General features: G+C 42.1%; 1 long non-coding RNA gene across 2 annotated transcripts in view; it reads right to left on the reverse strand.

Moving 5' to 3' along the window:
• LOC122562535 (uncharacterized) overlaps nucleotides 1-18,867 on the reverse strand; it is a 95,379-nt gene that overhangs the window by 74,734 nt on the left and 1,778 nt on the right. For both annotated transcript variants that reach the window (XR_015759006.1, XR_006315350.2), the window contains exons 2-3: nucleotides 6,027-6,104; nucleotides 3,872-3,939 (exon numbers count right to left, since the gene is read on the reverse strand). This is a non-coding gene — a long non-coding RNA (uncharacterized LOC122562535). The remainder of the gene's footprint in view (nucleotides 1-3,871; nucleotides 3,940-6,026; nucleotides 6,105-18,867) is intronic.

Raw genomic sequence — 18,867 nt, forward strand, 5'->3', positions numbered from 1 at the left:
CAGGTGCATAGACAAGGTTTACTCTTCAGGATAAGGGTATCCAAAACTACAGGGCAAAGGTTTAAGTTACGAGGGGAAAGATTAAAAGGGACCTACAGGGCAATGTTTTCACACAGAGGGTGGTACGTGTAAGGAATGAGCTGCCAGAGGAAATGGTGGAGGCTGATACAATTACATTTAAAAGGCATCCAGGTGGGTATATGAATAGAAAGGGTTTAGAGGGACATGGGCCAAAGCTAGAAAATGGGACAAGATTAATTTAAGACATCTGATCAGCATGAACCAGTTGGACAAAGGGTCTGTTTCTATGCTGTACAACTCTATGACAGTGTGTTAAAGTTGTTTCAGCATCAAAGAGTTGTGCAGGAGTCGCTGCAGTAGAGATGGTCATAGAGATATACGGCATGGAAACAGTCCCTTTGGTCCAATTCGTCCATACCGACCAGATATCCCAACCCAATCTAGTCCAACCTGCCAGCACCTAGCCCATACCTCCTCAAACCCTTCCTATTCATATACCCATCCAAATGCCTTTTAAATGTTGCAATTGTACCAGCCTCCACCACTTCCTCTGGCAGCTCATTCCATACATGTACCACTCTCTGTGTGAAAAAGCTGCCCCTTAGGTCTCTTTTATATATTTCCCCTCTCACCCTAAACCTATGCCCTCTAGTTCTGGACTCCCCACACTCCAGGGAAAAGACTTTGTCTATTTACCCTATCCATGCCCCTCATAATTTTGCAAACCTCTAAAAGGTCACCCCTCAGCCTCCATTGCGCCAGGGAAAACAGCCCTAGCCTATTCAACCTCTCCCAATACCTCAAATCCTCCAACCTTGCAACATCCTTGTGAATTTTTTCTGAACCCTTTCATGTTTTACAACATCTTTCCAATAGAAAGGAGACCAGAATTGCACATAATATTCCAACAGTGGCCTAACCAATGTCCTGTCCAGCCGCAACATGATCTCCCAACTCCTGTACTCAATATTCTGACCAATAAAGGAAAGCATACCAAACGCCTGCGACTTCACCTTCAAGGAGCTATAAACCTACACTCCAAGTTCTCTTTGTTCAGCAACACTCCCTAGGACCTTACCATTAAGTGCATAAGTCCTGCTAAGATTTGCTTTCCCAAAATGCAGCACCTCACATTTATCTGAATTAAACTCCATCTGCCATTTCTCAGACCATTGGCCCATCTGATCAAGATCCTGTTGTAATCTGAGGTAATCTTCTTCACTGTCCATTACACCTCCAATTTTGGTGTCATCTGCAAACCTACTAACTATACCTCTTATGCTCACATCCAAATCATTTATATAAATGAAGAAAAGTAGTAGACCCAGCACCGATCCTTGTGGCACTCCACTGGTCACAAGCCTCCAGTCTGAAAAACAGCCCTACACCACCACCCTCTGTCTTCTACCTTTGAGCCAGTTCTGTATTCAAATGGCTAGTTCTCCCTGTATTCCATGAGATCTAACCTTACGAAACAGTCTCCCCTGGGAAACCTTGTAGAATGTTTTACTGAAGTCCCTTTGGATCACGTCTACTGCTCTGCCCTCATCAGTCCTCTGAGTTTTTTGAAGAAGTAGCAAAATCAAGTTTGTGAGACATGGTTTCCCATGCATGAAGCCATGTTCACTATCTCTAATCAGTCCTTGCTTTTCCAAGTACATGTACATCCTGTCCCTCAGGATTCCTTCCAACAACTTGCCCACCATCAACATCAGGCTTACCGGTCTATAGTTCCCTGGCTTGTCCTTACCAACTTTCTTGAACAGTGGCACCACATTAGCCAACCTCCAGTCTTCCGGCACCTCACCTATGAATATCGATGATACAAATATCTCAGTAAGAGGCCCAGCAATCACTTCCCTAGCTTCCTACAGAGTCCTAGGATACACCTGATCAGGTCCTGGGGATTTATCCACTTTTATGCGTTTCAAGACATCCAGCACTTCCTCCTCTGTAATATGGGCATTTTTCAAGATGTCACCATCTATTTCCCTACATGCTATATTTCCATGTTCTTTTCCACAGTAAATACTGATGCAAAATACTCGTTTAGCATCTCCCCCATCTCCACATAAAGGCCGCCTTGCTGATCTTTGAGGGGCCCTATTCTCTCCAATAGTAACCCTTTTGTCCTTAATGTATTTGTAAAATCCTTTCGATTCTCCTTAACTCTATTTGCCAAAGCTATCTCATATCCCCTTTTTACCCCTCCTGATTTCTCTCTTAAGTATACGCGTACTGCCTTTATACCCTTCTAAGGATTCACTCCATCTATTCCTGTCTATACCTGACATATGCTTCCTTCTTTTTCTTAACCAAACCCCTCAATTTCTCTAGTAATCCAGCATTCCGTACACCTACCAGCCTTTCCTTTCACCCTAACAGGAATATACTTTCTCTGGACTCTCATTATCTCATTTCGGAAGGCTTCCCATTTTCCAGCCGTCCCTTTGCCTGCGAACATCTGCACCCAATCAACTTTTGAAAGTTCTTGTCTTATACCATCAAAATTGGCCTTCCTCCAATTTAGAACTTCAACTTTTAGATCAGGTCTATCCCTTTCCATCACTATTTTAAACTAAAAGAATTATGGTTGTTGGCCCCAAAATGCTCCCCCACTGACACCTCAGTCATCTGCCCTGTCTTATTTCCCAAGAGTAGGTCAAGTTTTCGACCTTCTCTAGTAGGTACATCCACATACCGAATCAGAAAATTTTCTTGTACATACTGAACAAATTCCTCTCCATCTAAACCCTTAACACTATGGTAGTCCCAGTCTCTGTTAGGAAAGTTGAAATCCCCTACCATAACCACCCTATTATTCTTCAATGATAACCAGGGAGCTGTACATCGCATGGGTCTGTGACCAATGTTGTTCACCATTAAAAGTCCTGAAAATAGAATTTTCTGCAGTTAGAGTCACTTACTCCCCACACTCAGAGTGGTCACAGCTATTTTCTACCCTGCTGCTCACTTTTGATTTCCAGCATGATGGACAGTGACAGTGAATGCTCCTCTTCCAATGACTTCCAGGTGCAGCTTGAATGGACCGGTCAGCCCTCATCCTATTCCTCACAACTCATACCGGAAATCCCACAGGCTTCACACTTCCCTTCCTTCCCATCCAACCTGCCTGTCCACCAAGGCCTTGGCCTATCAGGTGAACATACCTGGGGTGTTCATACATTGACAGAGGAGCAGTGATTGCTCCCAAAGCAAAACTCTACTCTTACATTAAGAACGTTAATTATAATTTAATTTGATGGACAATAACATGCAAATTTAGAACATTGCTAAATTATTCTATTTGATATTGATTTAGAAACTTTTCATTGCTGACTTAGTCTGAGATTGTTTTTCTCTCTGCAGTTTTTCTTTCAACCATCTCCCTTTGATCCAACACAACTAGGCAAGGTCCATAAGAAGCTAAATTTCTTTATATGTTTGCCCTGGTAGGAATGTGAAAATGAAAATGTTTATGAGAAAATATTCATTTCCATTCAATGAGCATCACAGGCTTAATGCAATAAAATTAATTCATATATATCAGCTGCTTCATCAGAATGTAATTGTCCCTTGTATAAATGAATTGTTTTGAACGTTTGAATAAATCCTTCTCTCAATAATGAATAATAATAAAATAACCAAAACGAGAAGGACATAAATGGCAGATATAAGCACAACAGTTGCCGCATGTAACTGTTCAAACAACTATTGAGAAAAACAATACAATTTAAAAGTAGAAAGCAGAAATAAATAAGTTTTTGTTTGAACAAAGAACAATGAAACAGTGGCATGTGATACTAGGTAAGGTCATACTGTCAAATAATATTGAATCGTAGAAACTTACACAGAAGGTGGCTTCAGCCTTTTAAATTCCAGCTCTTTCCACTATGTTCCTCCTCCTTTACCTCTTTCCTTTTAAAGATGAAGAAGAAAAATGATTGAGAGTTCCATCAGGGCTGACATAATACGTGATTAAACTTAACTCTTCTCAGAGACTCTTTTTTTTCTGTTTAACTTCAGTTGAAATTGCTATGATTTTGTCCAATTAATATATGAGGTGGTTATATAAATCTACAAAATATTACATGACTTAAACATCTGCTTGTTTAGCTTACAAATACTTCAATATTTTTTGTTGTTTTAACTTGAGCAAGCTTTGATGTGATGGCTTTGTTCAGGGCTTCTGAAAGTGGGCAACGAGCTAAAATACAGTGGAGTTGGGCTCTAAGGCAGCACTGACTGCTCCAACCCAGTTATTACACTGTGCTCCTGTTCTAATACTCCCTTTCTCTCAGAACCCTAACAGTCCACTCTCACAGAGAGGTCCTTATGATTTGAGACTTGAAATGAGGTCAAAGTAGGAAAACATTTGGGAAGCACTGATTTAGTTCATGATTCATATTAATACTTTAGAGGTAATATACTTTTGGGAAGATAACATTTGTAAGATTATGATAACTAAAATGCTGGAGTTTAGCAATTTCCAGAATACCTCAAGTGGTGGCAGTTCAGAGTTAGGAGGGCAAAAGCCATAAAACAGCAAGTGGTCTTAATTTATCTGGGGAACTGCTGATGGCAAAACTGAGAAGAATTGCCCTGACTTCATTAGAAATTTAAATTATTCACACAGACCTCAGGGTTTAGTTTTGTAGTTAGCAAGTTAATTAATGTAAATCCCCATCAGGCATCTCAAGTAACCTTTAGTAACCATTGTGATAGGTTAATTAAGGTAGAACCTCAGGTGTAATTCAGCGGAACTGTCTGTGGGACTTTTTCAAAGGTCTTTGGGGGTTTGGAGCTGAAAGTACATGGCCTGGGCTCAGCAGATGGAGAAGGGGAGAGTCTGCTTCAAGTTCGAACACTGCTGTATACCAGAAGTGAAAAGAGTTCTCAGAAATCAAGGGTTTTTCTCAGATGGAAGCACCAAGCCAGGGTGCAGTGCCACTCTGGAACTGAAATGTCCACAATTGTTGTCAAGTGGTACTTTTGAACTGAACAGCAATTATAAAGCTTAGAAAGTACAAAAACAGCAAAGCAATTTTATTACAGGCATGTGCTTTGCTCCAGTAAATAATTTCTGAAAGTCATCCTGTTGAATTATTAGTGCCTCAGCAACCACTTTGATCCTAGCAGTCCACTCTAGTCAGACCTTCAATAATGAACCAACATCTCTTTATTGCAATTAACCAGCAACAGCTAGGTCACAAACATCTCCAAAGATATTATCCTGTGCTAAACCCCTCCAAAGTTTGTGACAGGATCACCTCATTTCCAGAAACAATTGGCCACTAATGTGACATCAGGTGTAACATTACTGTTAGTACATTCTAGTATCCTACTCGGGATTGTTCCTTATCTCTCTTTCTGGTACACTGAAGTCTTGGGTATCAGTGCTATTTCTGTTCTCATCATGAACTGGACTACCACAGTAACTTCATTTCCAATGCCACCCTTCCCTCACCTAATCCACATTTGACTTTTTCCTTCCATTCCTGCACTTCCCTCTCCACCTTGTTCTGAGCAGTTTTTCTTGTTTGATATTCTGTATTGATATTCATTTTATTTCTTTCTTTAACATTTAATGTTATATTCAAATGCCTTTATGTAGCATTTCATGATTCATTTAGAAGTAACGTCTATTTCTTTGGCATATTCCACTGGCACTCACTCTAGCTGTTAGATGATTTTTTTTGCTGTTTAACCTCCTCGGACCAGCACCCTATCATAGAACATCTCTTTTATTCTTCTGGACTTCTTCTCCCTCCCACTTGCTCAGAAACTCACACATTACTATCATTCATAAAGTTTGACAAAAAGTCGTTGACCTGAAATCTCAACTCTTTTTCTCTGCAGATGCTGACTTTCTGCAACTTTCTCTCTCTTCTCTTCAAATTGCTTGCAGTTTACACTTCATGGCTAGGCATGATGGAATGGAAAAGCAAAGCAAGGAAGAAAACAGGATAGATGATCAAAAGCTTGAGTCAAAGAGATTGGCTTACTTCAGTTCCTTTTAGAAAAAGGTGAGATTTGAGAGACCGAACTCCAGACATGAGTCTTCAGTTGCTTGGGTGCTACGTCTGGAGAAAAGATAAGAGAGACCATAAATGGCTATAGTTACAGATATACATCGTATGTAATTGAAAGCAGAGATACAGTGAAATACTATCATGCAGGGAAGATCAGACTTGATGTTTTTTGGGAGAAAGGAAGCCAAAATAAGTCAAAGTTGGGTGAGGTGGAATTGGACTAAATGAAATGGGGTTAGATGCATGCAGAGGATGGGGAGACTAAAAGTCGGACAAGACAACTAACTGTGAGAGGTAGTTGGGAAATTGAAGAGGTATGAAGACGATTGAATTCATGGTATTGGCATTCGCATAGAGGCTGAATGCATGGCATTCCTGGTGCCAAGAAGCCACATATAAAAGGTGTTTTGAAGATTCTGGAGGTTACACTGCAGGAGAGGAAAAGACCTGCTTTCAGATACTTAAGACTGGATCCACTTCATGCATACCGATGACATTTTAAGCAGTATCAACATAGATCAGACACAACAACTGGACTACCACAGTAACTTCATGAACTGTGTACATAATCAAAGAGGATGTGCACGACGATTTCCATCAGTGCTGCTGAACTGCTGTGAGAGGAGTGCAAATCATAACTGGCGAGATTTAAAACAAAAAAGTGTAGAACAACTAAGTTCAGAAATGGGAAATAATGGGAGAAGCATGATGAGGCAATGACAGCAGAGAGGAAACGGAGTTTGAGATTGTGATAGTAGTTGATAGTGAAAGAAGGGCTACTTTTGGGGACTGCAGGTATTTAAAAGGAGATTAAAGTAATTTTGAAGCACACACTCCATTTACTTATGAATATGAGAGACATTTGTACCAGAAATTGGAAACAAAAAAAAACAAAATCTTCAACTAAAATATTGATCACCATGACATTCTTCTGAAGGCAGCCACATTTTCAATTACTTTACACCCAGCAAAGATTGCACTCCACATTGTTTTCATTACAGAGATGCTTTCAGATGTGCAGGTAGTTAGCCTGATTCCCAATGACCATCCAGAGCAACTGCTGAGATAAAATGGGGCAAGGGCTTTATATGCTCAATCCATTGAGTGAAGGTGCCCCATTGGATGTCAAGCCAATATTAATAGGCTATTATTTTGGATCTACTCAATAGTATTCAGGGAGTTGGTTAGCTCAGTTGACTAAATGGCTGGTATGTAACTCAGAATGATGCAACAGAGTGAGTTCAATTCTTACTCTGGCTGAGGATTACCATGAAGGACTCTCCTTCTCAACCTCTCCCCTTGCCTGAGGCATGGTGACCCTCAGTTTAAACCACAGTCAGTTACAGAATATTGCTATTTTCTAATGATAAAACTGTTATGCACACCATTATCATGGTCTTTTTCCTGCTCCTCGGATGCTGCCTGACCTGCTGTGCCTTTACAGCAACACACTTTCAACTTAAACCACCAGTTATCATCTCTCTCTAATGAGAGAGCAGCCCTATGGTCTTTTAAGATTATGGCAAGTTCACCTTTACTTTTAATACTCGGTAAATAGAAATCAGTGGCCATGATAATGGTGTGTATAACAGCTTTATTATTAGAAAACAGTATATTCTGTAACTGACTAGGAGTTATATAAAAGATTACAGATAATCGTTGCATCTAGGCAACACATAAATCCACCAATGTAATTTTAACAGATAGCATTTGCTACCTGACATGAAATGCCAATTACTGTGCAATACACCTTCAACAAAAATTGTTAATGAAAAAGTGCATAATATTCTACGCAAATAGAAAGTGTGGAAAAGAAAAAGATGCAAATTGGAAAGAAGAAAAAGAACACTGCCCTAATATGTGAAATATTTAGTTGAATTGGTAAAAGGAGTAGATGTGTGATGATGCTACTCCTTTAACAAGATTATGCTGTCCTTGGTTTCTTTTTTAGAGAGGTCATAAAAGCAGTGATTCCAAAAAGTCGAGATTTGAAGGTTTAGGGTCAGTTTAATTATAGCTAATAGATACTGCCTCGCGTAAAAGTTTTAAAAAATATATACTTGTACAATGAAAGGGGAGTGGCCAGTTCTCCCAGTTCAGATTTTCTCTAGTTTGGTTTAGTTTGGTTTGGTTTTAGCAGTCTGGCTGTTCACTGAAAGGAGTCGTCAGTTTGAGGCTGCTGGTCAATGGAAGAGCCACATGGAGCAATGTATTCCATGCTGAATCTCTCTGCCATCTCTCTCTCTCTTGCAAGATCCTGCGTTTCATTTTTCCTTTCTTGCCAAGGGGTGTTTATGGGGATTGACGCAAGTAGTTGGAACAGCATCATTAAATTGGGATAACCTGTTGGGTTTTCAAATAGGTTATGTTATTCTACATTCAATTCTCTTTTCAATTTGTTTCATTCCATAATCTTGTAAATAAATTGTTTGTTTAAAACAAAGTGTTTTGACCAATTGTATCACTCCAGGAATATCTACTTGACACCTGCTTAAAACAACTGGCAAAGTTATGGTCCAGCTATTTTCTTGAAATGTTTTGAGGGGGTCTGGCTTGGTCCATAACAGATGCAACCTGAGAATGTTTCATTTACAGAATGAGTTATGATGATTTGAAATGGATTGCTTAATAGTGTGGCAATGGAAGCAAATTCAAAAATAACTCTCACAGGGAATTGGATAAATACTTGAAGGAAAGAACATTGCAAAACCATGAGGAAGAATAGAGGGATATGATTATTTAAACCTAATATGCAGCCTTAACCTGTACCACAGACTGCCCTTTCTCATTGCATATGAAGTGAATCCTTCAAAAACATGTGTGCACATCACGTTTATGTGATAATTACTACCACATTCTTTGCGCTCAGTGATGCCCTGTCATACCATGCTCTGCGCCCCCCCCCCACCCCCGGCCAGCCCATGGAATTTGAATTGGTACCTATGCAGGAGACTCCCGACAGCTTAGACCCCTCTAAGTAATTTTGTGGATCCATGATCACACTAGATGCTCAGATGCGTATCATCTGTAACACTGCAAAGAGAACAAAGGCCGTCATTCACTGCAGTCCCCTGGGAGAAGCATAACCTTTGGAAAGCAGAAACTTCAGGTTCCTGGTTGGGTTTCAAGAGTCAATCTACATAAATCATACTTGAGGACAAGAACACTTACTGCTCTATATAGAGAGACCTCGATTATCTGAACTTCGGATTATCCGAAGAAGATCTCAAAGTCCCGCAAAAATATTACATCAAAGAGGTAAGTGTATTCGATTTACCTATAATGAAGAACATGTGAAAACACTGACAAAAACAAAGAAACACAAGCAGCTCAAGCATCAGTGACTGGATATTTTTTAAAGTAATGGTTGTTACACAGCCCTTTATAGAAGTAAGTATTTTACAGTATTCCCATTACTTTACCGGGCCATTTACGATAAAAATGGCTGAGAACGTAAACGCACACGTGAGGTGGTGCTTCTGTCTTTCTATCGCAAGACGGAGTTCCCAGAAACTGACAAATGCTCTTGCAATTGTAGAAGCTGTTCTGGACCTTGTTTAATGCTGTCTTCACCACTCCTTGCCAAATCCTAACAACTGCTGCATTTTTAAAAAGTTTTCTCGGGTTATCATTGCTTTATTTATTCATCATGTGAAGTCTGTATCCTCTTGTGTTCAATATATTAAAATTATAGATTTAAGCAAATTCTCCGGTAGACCACAGCGTTAGATCAGCATGGCTTCCCCTGTTTAAGGTCAAACCTATTATCCAAATAACCAGTTATCCGAACAAAATAGTGCCTGCCCATCTCGTTCGGATAATCGAGGTTCTTCTGTACAAGGCCATTTGCCCTAATAACTACTCACTATTAGGTTGCCTCAGGCCTGACTTCCTCATCTCACTACTGCCATTCAGCATTCACATCAACAGCACTGCTTCCATCAGCAACTTTTCAAACTCCCCTCTTATTCATCTGAAGAGAAAGTGAGGTCTGCAGATGCTGGAGATCAGAGCTGAAAATGTGTTGCTGGAAAAGCGCAGCAGGTCAGGCAGCATCCAGGGAACAGGAGAATCGACGTTTCGGGCATAAGCCCTTCTTCAGGAATGAGGAAAGTTTGCCCAGCAGGCTAAGATAAAAGGTAGGGAGGAGGGACTTGGGGGAGGGGCGTCGGAAATGATAGAGCGATGATGCGCTGTATATGGAGATTGTTGGGGTGGTAGGTGAGGACCAGTGGGGTTCTGTCCTGGTGGCGGTTGGAGGGGCGGGGCTCAAGGGCGGAGGAGCGGGAAGTGGAAGAGATGCGGTAGAGGGCATCGTCGACCACGTCGGGGGGGGGAAATTGCAGTCCTTGAAGAAGGAGGCCATCTGGGTTGTGCGTTTTTGGAACTGGTCCTCCTGAGAGCAGATGCAGCGGAGTCGAAGGAATTGGGAGAATGGGATGGCGTTTTTACAGGGGGCAGGGTGGGAGTCGGTCGGTTTGTAGTAGATGTACAAACCAACCGACTCCCACAGCTACCTGGACTACACCTCCTCCCACCCTGCCCCCTGTAAAAACGCCATCCCATTCTCCCAATTCCTTCGACTCCGCCGCATCTGCTCTCAGGAGGACCAGTTCCAAAAACGCACAACCCAGATGGCCTCCTTCTTCAAGGACCGCAATTTCCCCCTCCCCGACGTGGTCGACGATGCCCTCCACCGCATCTCTTCCACTTCCCGCTCCTCCGCCCTTGAGCCCCACCCCTCCAACCGCCACCAGGACAGAACCCCACTGGTCCTCACCTACCACCCCACCAATCTCCATATACAGCGCATCATCCGCCGTCATTTCCGTCACCTCCAAACGGACCCCACCACCAAGGATATATTTCCCTCCCCTCCCCTATCAGCATTCCGTTAAGACCACTCCCTCCGTGACTCCCTCATCAGATCCACACCCCCCACAACCCAACCTCCACTCCCAGCACCTTCCCCTGCAACCGCAGGAGGTGCAAGACTTGCGCCCACACCTCCCCCCTCACCTCCCTCCAAGGCCCCAAAGGAAACTTCCATATCCGCCACAGATTCACCTGCACCTCCACACACATCATCTATTGCATCCTCTGCACCCGATGTGGCCTCCTCTATATTGGGGAGACAGGCCGGCTACTTGCGGAGCGTTTCAGAGAACACCTCTGAGACACCCGGACCAACCAACCCAACCACCCTGTGGCTCAACACTTCAACTCCCCCTCCCACTCCACCAAGGATATGCAGGTCTTTGGACTCCTCCATCGCCAGACCACAACAAAACGACGGTTGGAGGAAGAACGCCTCATCTTCCGCCTAGGAACCCTCCAACCACAAGGGATGAACTCGGATTTCACCAGTTTCCTCATTTCCCCTCCCCCCACCTTGTCTCAGTCAAATCCATCGAATTCAGCACCGCCTTCCTAACCTGCAATTTTCTTCCTGACCTCTCCGCCCCCACCCCAGTCTGACCTATCACCCTCACCTTGACCTCTTTCCACCTATCACATTTCCGACGCCCCTTCCCCAAGTCCCTCCTCCCTACCTTTTATCTTAGCCTGCTGGGCAAACTTTCCTCATTCCTGAAGAAGGGCTTATGCCCGAAACGTCGATTCTCCTGTTCCCTGGATGCTGCCTGACCTGCTGCGCTTTTCCAGCAACACATTTTCAGTATTCATCTGAGGAGTTGAGTGTCTGGTCTATCTTCCCCTATTCCAAATCCTCACTAGCACTGAGCTAGGTTGTGTGAGATGCAGCAAACAAGCACAGAGCTGGAAGTACACTGAGTACATTAGGTGATGCAACCCCTTACGCCTGAGCTGCCATTCAATAAGATCATGGCTTATCTGTATATCACTGACAAGTTTGCAAACTCTTACTCATCAATAACTTATCTACGTCTGTCTTAAAAATTTTCAAGGACTCTGGAACTCCCTGATAATTTTGTAGGAGTAAAAACACAATGCTATGGAAGAAAATGTCTTCATCTCTGACTTACTTGGCAATCCCTCAGTTTTGAAAGTGTAGTGCTGGAAAAGCACAGCAGGTCAGGCAGCATCCGAGGAGCAGAAGAATCGATGTTTCGGACATAAGTCCTTCATCAGGAGGTTTATGCCCAAAACATTGATTCTCTGACTCCTCAGATGCTGCCTGACATGTCGTGCTTTTCCAGCACTACACTCTTGAATCTGATCTCCAACATCTGCAGTCCTCACTTTCTCCCAATCCCTCAGTTTTAAATAGCAAGTCAAGTTCCAAATTCTCCCACAAGAGGAAATATCTTTTCAACGTCCATCCAGGATCTTATGTTTCAATCAACTTGCCACTTACGTTTCTAAACTCCAGCAGATACATTCTAGTCTATCCAGCCTTTCCACCTTTGATAACCTATCTATTCCTGATATTGGCTGAGTAAACGTTCCATGAATGCTTCCAATCCTTAAATAAGGAGATCAATATTCTACACAGCACTCCCAAGGTGATTTCACCAGAGCCCTATATAACTGAAGCACAACCTCTCCAACATTTATATTCAATTTCCCTCACAATAAATGATAATATTCTATTAGATTCCCTAAATACTTCCTGTACTTGCATATTATCATTTTTGCAATTCACGTATTCATATGTCAAAGCTCTGCAATCTCTCACCATTTACCTTCTTTTTCAAACTTGTCAAAATAAATAATTTCACATTTATCCATATTACACATCTATATCCCTATGCAGCTTCCTTATGTCCTCTTCACAACTAACCTATCTATGCATCATTAATAAACATAACCCATAGCTTTGGTCTCTTCAGTCAAGTCATTTTCTTAAGTTGGAAAGGGTTTAAGTCCTGGCAGTGATCTATTTGGCATACCACACATCACATTGGGCAGAGATAGGTCCAGTGGAATAATAGTATCTGCTGGATACGGGTGAGGACCTCCACTGTACAAGTTAGGTGAGAGGAGCCTCGACTTCTCTTCAGGTGTCCCATCCCCTTAAGGGATGAGGGATGAATATTGCACTCTGACAATGAAGCGAATCAACATCCATGAACAAGGGCTCCAAATCCTTCTGTTCCATAATTTTCTGCACTCTTTCTCCATTCAAAAGAATGTTTAGGTCTTCTAGTCTTTCTGCTAAAGTGCATATCCTCACCCTATATTGCATGCCACATTTTTGCCCACTCGCTTAATCTATTACTCTGTGGACACAGTGTGTCTTCCTCATCACTTGCCTTTGTAGTTTTGTCATCGGGAAAGCCTTTAGACTACAAGGCAACATCAATGGTTTGTCACAGATGGGCAGATCAACAAATGGAATTTAATGCCAAAAAGTGCAAGGTGATGCATTTTGAGAGGACCGAACAAGGGAAGGGAGCACACGATGAATGGTAGGACCCTAAGAAGACACAGAGGATCACAGGGACTTTGGCGTACATATACACAGCTCCTTGAAGGCAACAGGCCAGGTAGACAAGGCGGTTATGGAGGCATATAGGATCTATGCCTTTATTAGTCAAGGCATTGAATACGAAAGCTGTGAGGTTATGATGGTGCAATATGTAGTGTTCGTTAGGCAGGAGTCCTATGCTGGGATGAGATGCCAATCAAGTGAGATGTGTCCTGAATGGGTGTTTTGCAAATGTTGTGGAATCAAGCAGAAAAGTGAAGGGTAGTCCAGACTTTTGTGGTGCAGATGGTGAAAAGACTTTAACGAATCAAGTGAGTTACTGGTCACAGAAACCCTAGTCTCTGACTTACTCTTTTAGCCAATAACGTCCTGAGGTCTCTAAATATGCAAGCATCTTCCTTTCCTCCACGGAGGCAGGTTCAATTGAAACATCCGAAGTGGTACTGGATAATTATTTGGATAGAAACAGCACAGGAATATGGGGGAAAATGTAGGATTAATACGAGGTAATAGAACTGGGGCAGGCACAATGGACTGAGTGGCCTCCTTTTGCACTGTACCAATTCTGGTCTCCTGTACTACATACAATGCTAACCAGAGGAGAGCTGCCCAGTTTTTCGAGAGGTTCTCAGTACACAGCACTACTGGGAATAAAGAACAAAGAACAGAGAAAATTTACAGCCCAGGAACAGGCTCTGTGATTTAATTTTCAGCTCTGGTTTCTAAAGAAATCAATATTTTCCTTCAAACAACTAAGACCTGAAATTTCACTCTTCAAAATCAAGTCTTGGCCAAAGCATTAATCGAGCCATTTGCTGTTTCAATTTTGTTCCTATAATTTCCACTCCTGAGAATGGGATTAACATGGTTATTTTTACTTCGGTATTTAAGCAGCATATTTAGCAGCATGGATCAACTAAATAAAATGAAGGATGAATCTCCCCAGTACTTCCACCATGAACATGCTACTGCCAGATAGAAAATAGATATATATTTAAAAAATAAAAAAAATATTTTCTACATCTTTGCTTTACATTCATAAAGATAATAACTCACAGCTGAATATTTGTTTCTGAATGGTATATTGCTATTCTGTGTGCATGCTTACTTAGCAATTCTTTTGCTCCAGAGCTTTAATGATGAAATCATTGCAATTTAGTGTCAGCAGATTCAAACAGTGCTGTGAGATAATTAGATATGTTTTACAGTTAGGGTGGAACAACAATCAGATGCTGACTCCCATAAACACATGATAAGCTGATTGCTCATGTGATGTAGCTATAATAATTTATTGAGCTACCAGCTGAACAGAAATAAACAGCACTAGGTGGGGGAGATGGGGCAAAGGCTGCTGCCAATGCCTCTGCCACAGGCCAAAAGGGTTACAGATGTGCGAGGTTGGGCAGAATGTGGATTTCAGCAGAGGCAGGCTAAGTGCAGTAGGAGCGGGAAAACTCTCAGTAGGCCACTCCTTCTGAATGCCAAGACCCTTGGTCAGATACCAATTGCCTTTAAACAAGGACTACCCCCTTGAGCTTTCTGGCTTCCCCTCGAGTCAACCTCCTACCCCTCATCCAGTTGCTTCTGGTATTCAAATCAGCAGTGGTGGACTTAGATCCTTAAATGGGCCTCAAACGATGTTGGAATGGGAAGGACATCCACAAGTCTTTTCACCAGACTTAAATTGGGTAGAGGCAGGAAGATGACAGATCCTCCCCCAAGCTACTGTCTGATTAAATGTACTTGTCTGCTGATAAATCCAGTTAAAATACACAGGCTCCATCTCTGGTCAACACAAGCATTATACTTTTATTTCTCCAACATGAATACAGTTTGTTCCAGTAGAGAAGCAAAAGTCTATTTGGAGTAAATGTTTGGAGTAGGTAGCCTAAAATTGGTATTTGCTGTACCTTTTTTTCAGAAGCAGTTTCAAGTGGAGAAAATCAAATATGGTATCAATTTTACAGACATGTGAATAAGCTGAAGAACTCCTAACTGCCTACCATGACAATGTGCAAGCAGATAAGACAGTACAGTCTTGCTGCTATAAGAGCTACTTCCCCGAGTATCAATTTATTTCTGCAATACAAGACAGACATTCATCAGAATGTCATATTATTTTCCCTGCTTTTGATATACCCACATGTTCCAGTGAATAGAATATGCGATGCACACAAACAGTTGAACTTCACCACAACAAATACAGTCAGGACCAACAAATAGTGTTCGTCCAGATTTTCCACTGGGGAGACAGGGGAGATAGCAACCCTGCAGAATCCCCACAGAAAGCAGACTCCAAAAGGAATTTCCTGGGAAATTGAAGATTCTGCTGGGCAACTCCTCTAGGCCTGGAATCTTCCAAAAAGTATCCATTTAAATCAATGATAAAATCAAGGGAAATAATTACTCAGGAGAAGTTAGACTTTTAAAATCATGGTGCAACGCCTGAATATTCGAAATCCCATACTTAACTTACCCCTACCTCATCACACACATCCTACCTCGCCTTCCAAGCATTTGTAACCCCAAAAATTCAGATATGCCCCCCCAACCACCCGACAGTGACCACTGCTAAGGTATCCCAAAACCTCTGCCAAACTCCGCCCATTCACCTCTGGAACAGACTCACTACATAATTGACCCTTTCCCAATCAAACTCACCTGCCACCATACCTCAAAACTGCTAGACCAAACTGAACCCCTCACCACACCCCTCCCACAATGGGCTGGACCCAACACCATATTGTTCACCACTTCACCCTCCACCAGACATGACCCAATCCCTCATTACTGCTGGAACTCATCTTCCCAAATCAGGTTAGTTGATTTTTTTTTCGAGAAACAGAGTTGAAATTGAAACCTTCTTCAGGAATCCTGTAAGTGGTGAAATGGCCTTCATTTTATTCTCACATTCTTTCTTAAACTTCTCTTATGAAAGTGTGAGCAAGAGGGCACGAGAGAGAAAAAAAAACTGTTGCTCCTCAGACAAGTCCCTGCTGTCACTGTTCAAAATGCAATACATAGAAACAGGAGTAGGCCATTCAGCCCCTCCGAGCCTGTTCCACCATTCAATAAGATTATGGCTGATCTGTTGGCTAACTTTTGAAACCTGCCTCTGGCCCATATCCCATAATACCTTTGCTTAACAAAAGTGTATCTATCTCACATTTAAAATTAACAACTCACCCTGCATTTATGTAAAAACAGAGCTTCCTCACATTTCTCCTCTGTGCACTCTAGTTCTAGAATCCACAACCCAGTAGAAATAGATTACCCTCGGTTTCCCTATTTTCTTTTGTGAGAATCAAAGCTCACTCACTTCAATAATTTCAGTCCGAGACAAAAATCTGAAACAGTAGTGTCGTTTATTTGTACACTTGCAAGTGGGTGCAATGTCTAATGCCAGGTAAGGCAATGACAAATACACATCAAATCCAACAAACTCTCGAAATTTATACAATTTGAATCTCCATTTTTTTTCTTATTTCATTGTTTGCCCCCTCCTCCGCTTACGTCACTCATTTCCTTAAGACTGATCCCACTACTTCTGTTTATCCGGCCTTGTCCGTGACAAATGGTGGGCGGCACGGTGGCACAGTGGTTAGCACTGCTGCCTCACAGCGCCAGAGACCCAGGTTCAATTCCCGCCTCAGGCGACTGACTGTGTGGAGTTTGCACGTTCTCCCTGTGTCTGCGTGGGTTTCCTCCGGGTGCTCCGGTTTCCTCCCACAGTCCAAAGATGTGCAGGGTCAGGTGAATTGGCCATACTAAATTGCCCGTAGTGTTAGGCAAGGGGTAAATGTAGGGGTATGGGTGGGTTTCGCTTCGGCGGGTCGGTGTGGACTTGTTGGGCCGAAGGGCCTGTTTCCACACTGTAAGTAATCTAATCTAATCTAATCTAAAAATGCCTATCTCTGGCCCCCATAAGGTTGTTTGATGTCATCCCATCCTTTGCTTACCATTATCTACTCCCTCCATCTGCGCTGCCCCTCACAGCATCTTATCACTAAGCCCTTTTAATTGGGGTTTGTTCCTGTGTCTCTGTACAAGTGGGAAACCTACTATTTATACAGGCCTCTCTTCACAGCATTTTATCTAGTGCCTGTATTTCTACCATTGTTTTGTAATCACGTCTCATGCTGACATATTATTTTTAACAGATTACATATTTCCTCATTCTTGCTAATTCAGCTCTCGGCCAAAACAAACCCAAACTAATGTGAATTCATTTACTCTGTATCAGAACTTATAATTGCAGAAATAACATTAATTCACCTATATCCCACACTTTTTTCTCTTATTGTTGAGAAAACAAGCCTAATTTGTATAACTTCTGCTTATAATTTAGTGCCTGAAGTCTAGATATCATTCATGGAAACCTATGGTTTACTCCCTGCAAGAACAATATATTCTTCCAAAAGTGTGATGTCCAGATATGCTCAAAGTACTCCAAGGGTCTAATGAGGGTTTATGTATTACTCCAGCATAACTTCTGCATCCTTATAATCCAGTCCTCTAGATAAAAAGATCAGCATTCCATTAGCTTTTTTGATTATTTTCTGCACCTGTTCCTGATATTTCAAAAGATCTATGCACCTGAACTCCAAGTCTCTTTGGACATCCACTACAGGTAGTTTTAGGATAACGCACATTTCAGCATTTGGCAATAACGTTGCTGAAGAATTAGGGAATGGTATTGTCAAGAATCCATACCTCTGCTCACAATAGCGCCATTCCAGCAGCGATTGGCTCACGCGCTTCGTTCTGTACACGTGCTTACGTCTGCGGTGAAACCTCCATGCCATTCGGCGCATGTACCGGTGACTGTGTAGTTCCACGCATGCGCGATGTCAGTGCCAGTCGTCGTTCTGTTGTGCGCGTGCAATGTCTCCACACCGTTCCATGTCCGTGTCAGCACCAGTCTGCACACGCACTGATGTCAACTGCCGACAGAGCAGCTGTGAGGGGTACTGTACAGAGAGCAGCTTCCTTACATTTTTTAAACGTACTGTGTTAAATTTACTTTTGTTTCATTAATAAATATGATTTCAACCTTCATTCAGGCTGTGCTCTACTTTGTGTTAAGCTGGAGTGATGTCTGAGCAATCATGAGTGATATATTTTGTTGGTCTGCCCCTACCCCAGTTTTCCCATAGGCGCCATTACTTCTATTAAGTGATTTTCTATTAAGCGAGATCGTGTTGGAATGCAACTACACCGTTACAGGAGAACTACCTGTATATTTAATTTCACATCAACTGGAAATAAGTTTTCCTTTTTATATCCTGAAATATTTTTTTCAGTTGAAAATAGATAATCTCACACTTTCTTACAATTAACTCCATCCATCACAGCTTTCCCCCCCCCCCCCCCCCCATTCACTTAGTCCATTAATATCTTTAC

Source organism: Chiloscyllium plagiosum, unplaced genomic scaffold (assembly GCF_037043375.1).
Source record: "Chiloscyllium plagiosum isolate Xiang-an unplaced genomic scaffold, Cpla_swu_hap1 HiC_scaffold_2, whole genome shotgun sequence".
In the NCBI taxonomy this organism is placed as follows: domain Eukaryota; kingdom Metazoa; phylum Chordata; class Chondrichthyes; order Orectolobiformes; family Hemiscylliidae; genus Chiloscyllium; species Chiloscyllium plagiosum.